The following is a 9,399-nucleotide window of genomic DNA, read 5'->3' as shown; positions in this document are numbered from 1 at the left end:
AAAAAATTCATGATCTGTATAGTTGCATTAGGACTTCTCATTTAGGTGTGTTGGAAGGGTGTTACTAAGAGGACGCTGAGGCATCAGAACTGGCGACTTCAGATAGATTTAGATGGAGTGCTTCTAGTATAATCTTGACAATGTATTTGATGCCTATGGGCACTGGTTTATACTAAGATTCATTCGCCAACTGTTTGGGGGAATATAATTTTTGCAGGTTCTTATGGACAATGGTTTTAAGTCCTATTTATTATTGACTAACAGAACCAAGATTTGCAAACTTGGAAATGGACCTTGCATGCTGATATAGTGTCGATACATCTAGAATAGGAGTCGGTTTGGCGTACCCATACTTGGTATGCTCCCAATATTGAGTCTTGGTTTGTTACTTTTAGGCATGGTACTCCTGTTACGGGGTTGTATGCACCAATACGATGAACCTTTATTAGAACTATAAACTTATGGCAAGGTACATAGCTACAACTTGTAAGTGGACTGAGATTGGCCTATGTCTTGTTTAAACTAGTCTGAAGAGTTATGTTGGCCTATTTAAGCTGTAACTGTTCATATCAGTCTTGGATTGAAAAATCAAAGCATAATGCATAGTTGCATACAAGACCCGAATGTATTTGATACAATATCTAATAGATTTGCTTGGTTTTGCTGTCACAGAAACTTAACTGATCCTAACAACAGAATTGTTGGCGACATGCCTGTCTTGCTTTAATATGATAATTACATGTACTCTTTGACAAAAATGGTTTGATAATTTAAAATGTACCTGGAGGATGTTGTTAGGCAAGTTCTCTGCACATGAATTTATGTGTGGGCTTGAATGATCAGGAGCAACATAAAAATTTTTGCTCGGTCAACGTTTCATATAAAGGTCAACACTTTTTAATATATTTATGTGGGTGTATAATTTATACACAATCTTTTGGGAAAGTCTCTATAATGAATATTTCTTTTTTGTTATATAGGAGAGTCATTTTTTCTTGTTAAGTTGCAAAGGCAAGGGTTTTTTGGTGTACAGCCATACATCATCAGCATCCTAGGACCCTTCACATTGTTCAATGACGCAGATTTGTCAGAAGTAAGCTTTTCTCATCTTCTGGAAGTTTAAACGATATATGATAGCTTTTTTATCTTCTTTTTGAGGTTATAAATGCCTATTATATATTTTTTACATCTATTCTGATATCCAACCCAAACTCCTGAGTGGCAACTCATCTGTTTGTCTCTGCATTGTCCACCTCCACTTTCCATTGTTCTATAGATATTCTTGTCTTTAATAAACATACCCTCTTGATTTTAGTTCTTGCTCTCTAAAAGAAGCAAGTACACCAGCTAAAAATGAAAATGCGAATATCTAGTTACATAGAAATCAGAAAACATAAATCGATGGTGATCATAACAATCTGTTGCTTCCTCTTGCATGGATACCTATTCTAGTATTGGTTACTGGCACTCTTGGGGTCCCATGTGCACTGCACATGCTGTGTTCTCATCTAAGAAAACCTGAGCCACCAACACAGCAGAATGTTTGTAGGTCTTCGGTCAACAATAATCTGTTATATCCGAGTTTTGGACTTCTGCTTGACAATCATTAGATCGATGATCCGATAGTTGCAATAAAAGCCAAAAAGATCTTACAGTGTCTTGGAATGCATTAAGCCCCCCAGTGTCTTCACTGCCAGAGGCAACCGACCACATTTCTTGACAATCTCCTTGCCAATGTTTACGAGATTTTGAGGCTCTTTTGCTCCCCCTTCAAATGCTCTCTTCCTAAACAATGCCCAAGAATCATCGTCAGCGAGTTTCGAGTGTACCTATTATATGAATTTTTACTGTTTTTATAAATCCGAAGAATTAGCTGGACTCGAAAATTTATCATGGAAGAGCGACTTCAGACAAAATTTTGATATCTTTATTTAGACTAAATATTAGAGTTGATACAAGATTTTGGAATATTATCGGTTTTTTAAAAGTTTTAATTTTACTATTTAATAAGAATTTGAACGTTATTATTTAAATTATTTTTGCTTCGTGATTTTGATATCATGATGAGATAGATGCCTTGCATGTTAGTGAGGAGAGTTTCTATAAGTATGCGGCGGTTGTGCGGCTTGCAATCTCGGGTCGGGGGTGTGACAATTTGAATTACATGCAACAGAGGTGTAGGCATAGAAACAACCCCTAAACGAAACAGAACAAATAACAATAACTCCTAGAGAGCAATGAAGCTATATTTTCGGAAATATATATAGGACACAAAAAGGAGAAGAATTATCATGCAATCTACACTCTAGATTTTACCTCTAGGATTCTCTATCCAGTATCTGTGCCCAAGATCAGAAACAGAGGTGCCAACAACAAGGAATTCAGCTCCTCTGTCTCTTGAAGCTTACCAATTCACTGCCCAGAAAAAAATGACAGAGTGGCAAAAATACTCTTTTAACTCCATTATTTTTCCTCCTTCCAGATGAACCAGAGAAGTGCCAAAGCTTGTGAGAAAACATCACGAGTAACATTTTCTCATAAAAGCAAAGAAGAAAAACATGCTAGTGAGAGTAGTATTCTCAATCAAATAGCTGTTGTATGATACTACTTAAAAATGGTTAGAGCACCCAAAGTGGATGTTCAAATAATTAATGAACATCTCCATCTTTCAGTTATTTTTGGTACATAAAGCAGAAGTACTGTCCAAAGTCTTCAAATACAATATTTATATATCCGATGACATGAAATAAAATAAGATTCAGAGGAAACAATCAACATAATATTACATGCCAAATGACATCTTCTGAAAGGGAATTAAGCTTATCTCTTCCTAGGGTCCCCTTAAATGCCTAACAACAGCAAAAGCAAATATATCAAGAAGATTCACGAAGCCACTTGATCATTGAATGTCTGGAAATCTTTGAAAAGTTTATCCAAGACATGGTATGTCGTTTCTTCTGCTATTGGATTTAGAATAGCAAGAAGTTCAATGCTGAAATAATCGGCAAGAAAGCTGCTTGTACCATGAACGCTCTTAATTCATCCTGAAGCTAAATTTGCTGCTCAGCTGACATAGCAAGAGAAAAATTAGATGAACAAAACTGGAGGAGCAACTTTAGTATGTATCCCTCCAGCTCCCACTTGACCTCTTCTCCCTGCAAAATACTTGCGATAATCATGAATTGGTTCATAATAGTTTCTGTGAATAGTGTAGTGTGGCTACCATCTCAGAAAGATGCCATTGATTACCTTTAGGAAATGCTTTAGTGAGGATGGACAAGCTAATCTAAAACTTGCTACTAGATTCTTTCAGCAGGAACGAGAATGCAAGGGAACATAAATAATTGTACTCACTAATTTCTATTTCATTTGAGAGAGAGAGAGATGGGATTGTACCTCGAAAGGATTGGGATGACATTAAACTGTAGAAGCAAGAAAAGGAAGGAAGGAATGTGCTGAAGTTGCTCCTCTCAGAGAATATTTCGGTACTGGGGATGCCTGAGATGAGGTCCCAATACGGTCCTCCTCTCTTACACCGTCTCTCAAGGTCGGGGCACCCTACAATCTCCAGACACTTAAGGCCGGGGAGTCGTCGTTGCAAACCTTCTGGGAGTGATGAAAGCAGAGGGCAATTGCTAATACACAAATCCTGAAGGGCAGTGAGGCCCTGCATCCCTTCTGGCAGAGATAACAATTTGCTGCAATTGATGATCTGCATCCCTTTGAGTGCAGCGAGTTGTCTCAGCCCTTGTGGGAAAGATTCCAAGCCAGGAAGGCCTCTGATAGACATCATCTTGAGTGCGGTTAGGTGCCCCAAATCTACTGGCAGAGAAGTCAAGCTTGGGCAAAACCAAATACGGACACTCTCAAGAGCAGTGGCATGTCGCAGGCCTTCCGTCAAGGAATTTATTTTGGGGCAGTTGGTGACAAGCAGTGATCTGAGGGAAGCAGGCAACTTGGGCAATTCCAGCAGACCATCACATTGATAAATATTCAGCACTTCCAGGTTTGGAAGGAGCTCTCCATCCCCTGATGATGACGAGGATAATGGCAAACGTAAGGGGCCAACCAACTTGTTGCAACCATAGATAACCATATTCTTCAGTGAGTTCAAGCCACGGAACTCCGCCTCCGGCCAGTAGACCAGATCATCACAATGATAAATCATCAAAGATAGGAGAGAAGTAAGGTTCTTCCAAAACGCCAAAGGATGTGGTGGTGAAAAAATCCAATTGCAGGATTCAATGCCCAAAGAATGCAGGGATGTGCTCAGCCCTCTTGTCTCCTCTTCCTCATCCAGCAGCGGTGTCAGATCCTCGGATGCCGTAATAACTAAATTTTCAAGAGATCTAAAATATCTGAAAGTCATTTTTTTCTGAACAAAAGGAGGCGACTCTGTACCATTGCTCGTTTTATTGACACCAATGCTAAAGGAAGAGAGTGTCGTCAGATTACAGATCAAGCCCAACTGCTTATTAGTTCCTTTCATTTTTAAACTTTTGAGAGATGGTAGCTCTGGCATGGTCATCAAATTTGGGCAATGAATGATCTCAAGCTTAGCAAGGTGAGGGAAAACCAACGTGACCTCTGCAGTTTCTTCAAACTCTGACCACTTCTCCAAGCTCTACATCGTATGCAACACTAGCCTTTTCAGTGAGGGGAATGCTCGCACTGTGCCATTACTTGCATTGTCGTAGATGGTGCTGCTGCAGATGTGCTTGACACTATCCATCTTCATCATGTAGAGAAATTTAAGAAAAGGTAGCTGCCACAAAGGCGGGAGATGTTGGCATCCTGTGCAGACTCCCAGATGAATTTCAACTACATTTTGCAGCAATAGAGAATCCATCATCCACGTTGGAAAGCTGCCACCCCCGTAGCGCCATACTGTCAGCTGCTTTAACTCACCATGAGGTCTAAGGGCTTCCAATACCTCTTCAGTGTTTTCTGCTGGCGAAACATCTTCTTCGAAACATTTATGGGCACTTTCCGCATAGCAGTATGGGGGATTCCACTGAATCATATCCCAGCATAATATTAATGAGCAAAGGTTATGTTTGGAACTAAGATTAGCTTCTTTAGCATCTGCTGCATCCCTCACATTCCTCAGGTTATACAACTCTAGAAGGCCACCGAGATTTAAGCTATTCAACTCACCTATACGCCTTCCAGCATCATTGCCTACGATGTATTTGGTCAATGTTCGCAGGCTGCTCAACAGCCCGATACCTGCTGGCAGCTGCTTCAGATTAGGACATCTATCAATGTAGAGATGCCTCAGGCTACTCATATTTCTCATGTCTTTGGGCAGATTACGTAGATTCCAGCAGTCAGAGAGTTTTAAAGTCTGTAGGTTGACCAGCATGCTGACGGCTTCAGGTATTGCTCTTATAGAAGTACCAGAGAGGTCGAGGTATCTCAGATGTTCCAAATATGCAATTGCAATAGGCAGTTGTCTGATAGTAGTATTATGTAGATCCAATGCTCTCAAGGACTTCGGCTTTGACGAATCCGCAGTCACTGTAATACTATGATGGCATCCCTTTATCGAGGACAGAAGAGTGCGAATATTTGGATAATTTTTCAGGGTCCTATGAATGTTCAAATGACAATTCTCAGATGTACACAAATGACGGGTTTTCTGAGATATATCTTCCCACCCGTCTGGGTCCAGTATGCTAAGGCATTCCTTCCCCATAATGGATCGTGCCAGATCGTGCATGAGGTCATGCATCTTGCATGTTGTTATATAATAAAGTTCATGGCTGTCTCTGCGATCTCCGTCCTCCTCAGCTTCCTTGATATCCTGAAAGAAAGATCTCCAAGCCAACTCATTAAAAATCTCATGCCCTTTGTCCTCCAACTCCTTTCTTCCATCGGATGGAATGAATCCGTTGGCCATCCATAGTTGAATCAACAGATCCTTTTCCATCTCGTAATCCTGCGGGAATATGGCACAAAAAGCAAAGCACTGTTTTAAATGGGAAGGCAAATCACTGTAGCTCAACCTTAGTGCTGGTAAGATCCCATGTTGGCCGACCTGCAGATCCCAAATCTCGCTATCCCTCACGGACAACCACTCCCTTTCCTGGCTCTTGGAATGCATTAATCCCCCCAGTGTCTTCACTGCCAGAGGCAACCCACCACATTTCTTGACAATCTCCTTGCCGATGCTTACGAGATTTTGAGGCTCTTCTGCTCCCCCTGCAAATGCTTTCTTCCTAAACAATGCCCAAGAATCATCTTCAGTCAAATACGGTAGGCGATAAGTGTCGAGGGTACCCATTATCGACGATGCCTGCTCACTTCGTGTAGTCACAACAATCCTACTCCCTTCTACACCAGTTTGTAGTAAAGTTTTTAGCCCATCCCACTTTGCCGGATCCTCGTTCCAAATGTCATCTAATACAAGCAAGTACCTCTTCCCACTTACAACTTCTTGAAGGCGGCGTTGTAACGATTCCATCTCTGATAGCTCGCACGCAACCCCTGTGGCTGAAGCTATTATTGCTTTAGCAAGTTTTGCAACATCGAACTCATCCGACACACAGACCCATATGAGCAGCGGCTGGAAATGTTTCTCCACCCTCTGATCTTTGTAAATCAATTGGGCCAGTGTGGTCTTACCCAAACCCCCAATCCCAACTATGGGAAGGACTGCAACATTCTGGTTGTTATCATGATCAAGTAACAACTTCACTATTTTTTCTTTATCTTCCTCCCTACCAATGACCTCTGACTCATCAACATAGGAGTGGGTTTGTGGCCTGTCCCTGTTTTGGGGTTGGGTTTTGACGGTGAAACCAAATTTATTTCCCTCGTCCACTAGTTTCTCTATTTTTTCAACAATAGCATGCAACTCTCGCCCCATCTTAAGGCGAAACCAAACTGGATTGCCAAGAGAAAAGAAGCTGCGCACCTTTTTTATCATATCGATCTGAATCTCTGCCTTCCGCCGCATTGCTTCCACATTGAACTCATCCAGTATGTCGTCTGCTTCGTAGGCTGCATCCTTCAGTGCTGCCAACCAGCTCTTCACACCCGCTTCCTTGACTTGCCGCTCCTCTGCATCTCCAAGTCTGTCCCGGATTGCCGACAGCATTCTTTCGAGCTTTTCTAGCTTCCCATGGATGCCCCACATCGCTCCAAATTGTTGGAGAACATGGTCGGCTGCCTTCTCCATCACCACCTGTAGGAAGGCTGAGAGAAGAACCTCGGCCATTACTCCAGGCTGCAAAGAGTCTCTCCGAATGATTTGGGAAGAAGAGTTGACGAATGGCAAAGAACGTGACCCAGTGGAAATGCTCTCCCTCTTTCCGCTAGATCTGTAGGTGCTCTGGAAGCTTTTCTTGTTTGTGCTTTTTCCTTCCCTGCTTGTTTAATCAACCGCTTTGCATGTAGTACCAGTATTACAGCCACCCATTATTTCAGTCTTATCTTACCAAACTACATTGCTATCACGTATGTTAGAAAAGATAATCGAAAGATGTTTGGCTGAGAGATTTGATGGGAACCGAAATAGATGGCTCTTATTTTTATTATTTCGTTGGAGAAAATTTTATTTTTATTCCTGTTTTAAGAAGAAATAAAAATATCTTAATTTTTCAAAATATAATCTTAGATTGTTTGATATTCAATTTAATTTTTTTTTCTATTTTGATTTCAATGATGAACTAAATATATTTATTTTAAATTTTATTTTAGTTTATTTTTATTTTAATTCTAGTTTTATTTTTGATTGCGAATCAAATGAATCTTTGGAGTGGCAGCGGGCCCACCGTTGGATTTCCTTATCATCCAACAAGGAAAGGAAAACTCCTTAACAAGCCCTACTGCTAGGGTGTTAAAGATGGAGTTTTCAAAAAGAAAAACAAGGTGAAAGATGTTTCTATCAAAGAAAAAAGAAAAAGTCCTTACGAAATTTCTGCGAAACTTTCTTTGGCGCTGTCATGATAGCTTCTCTCTCTAAAATTCCGACCTACGCGTCGATCGCAACAATAATTTTGCGAAAGGGACCGCAATTCTCACGTGCCTTACATGTGAGGCAAACTTTGTCTGTACACTTCTAAGTGATCCACATCGGCAATGACAGTAATGATGCTCGGGCAGTTATCTTCACTATGGCTAATAAATTGAGGTATGGAGATCTGTCTGGTTTGCCAAACAATGGGTTGTCATACTGTTGCTTCTTGTTTTTTCTTTTCTGGGTTTTTTTTTACTTTTATCTGATTGTGAAGATGAGCAACTTGAAGAGAAGAGAGATTTAATAATCAAGAAGGTTGAAAGACATTCACATCTATCGCAAGAGCCGCTTAGTAAAATTATTTTATATTTAGATGTTTCTCCTTGGTTTTTTCATAAATGTCCATGCTTGGAACTATGATATTGATAGCTCTTGTTTCTGAAAGCATTTATGTTGAATTAACCTCCCTACGAGAAAAATGGTTTGTTGATGGGGTAATTATAAATTTAATGTGTAATAACCAACAGTCCCTGATGGGATGTAAGAATGAGAGGATAGGCAGCCTGCTGGAGGCTTGAGGCCTAAAGAAAGAAGTGTATAAATATTTAAGAAACAAGAGTAAAAATATTTAAGATTGAGGCCTCAATAGTTCATTAGCAATATATTGGCAAGCAACGTAGGTATTATGATGATCTCTCACCTCTTCTTCTTCTTCCTTTCTTCTTTATTCTTTTTTTCTTCTTTCTTCTTTCCTAACTAAACAGAAGAGAAAGGGGTGGCTGGTGGTTGTGACTACAATGATCTGGCAAGGTGGCAGTCGGTGGTGGTGACGGTCGGCAGCGGTGGCCGGCCGACGAGAAAATCCAAGAAAAATACCTGAAAAATAGATGAATCAGATCTTTCCTTGATTTCCGGCCATTGGCCACTCATCGGTAGCCACGACTCCATCATGGAAGAGAGTAGAGAGGCCGTGGGACTCAACCGGAGATCCGGTGCCAAGTAGTGGTTGTGCTGGTGGCCGGAAAGAGGAAGAAAAACTTGAACAAAATAGAGGAGAAACAGGGTCTTCTTTTGTCAGTCTATTTCTGGCCGATTTCTCGGTCGGCAGTCGCGGTTCCTAGTCATGGGAATAAGAGGAAGGAAAGGAGAAGAAGTCTAGAGCCTTACTTCGATTCCGGCGACGTACGACAGCCCCGTTTTCCAGCGAGCACAGTGACTAGATGTCGTGACTTTGAAGGGAGAAAGAGAGTGAGATGGCCATGGCACTCCATAGTGGCGGGGTTATTGATATTTTGAAGAGGTTGCAGAACACCACTATTTAAACTGATAACACCCAATGGCTGTTACGGTGGACACCTTGATTGGGAAGCAGGTTACAGGACCCAAGAGACGGGAGGCTACACCATGAGAAGTTTGGAAACACATGTTTGTAGGGG

General features: G+C 41.0%; 1 pseudogene across 1 annotated transcript; it reads right to left on the bottom strand.

Moving 5' to 3' along the window:
- Window positions 1-2,953: 2,953 nt before the first annotated feature.
- Window positions 2,954-7,345, bottom strand: LOC120112864 (putative disease resistance protein RGA3; annotated as a pseudogene). Its single transcript, XR_015974490.2, has 2 exons — window positions 3,397-7,345; window positions 2,954-3,155 (listed from the first exon to the last, which is right to left on the bottom strand). The product of XR_015974490.2 is annotated as a putative disease resistance protein RGA3 (transcript).
- Between the last annotated feature and the right edge of the window lie 2,054 nt (window positions 7,346-9,399).

This window comes from Phoenix dactylifera, chromosome 17 (assembly GCF_051530095.1).
Source record: "Phoenix dactylifera cultivar Ajwa chromosome 17, Ajwa_hap1_PhDact_Kaust_v1.1, whole genome shotgun sequence".
NCBI classification, from domain to species: domain Eukaryota; kingdom Viridiplantae; phylum Streptophyta; class Magnoliopsida; order Arecales; family Arecaceae; genus Phoenix; species Phoenix dactylifera.
This window is presented reverse-complemented; position numbering and strand designations above follow the sequence as displayed.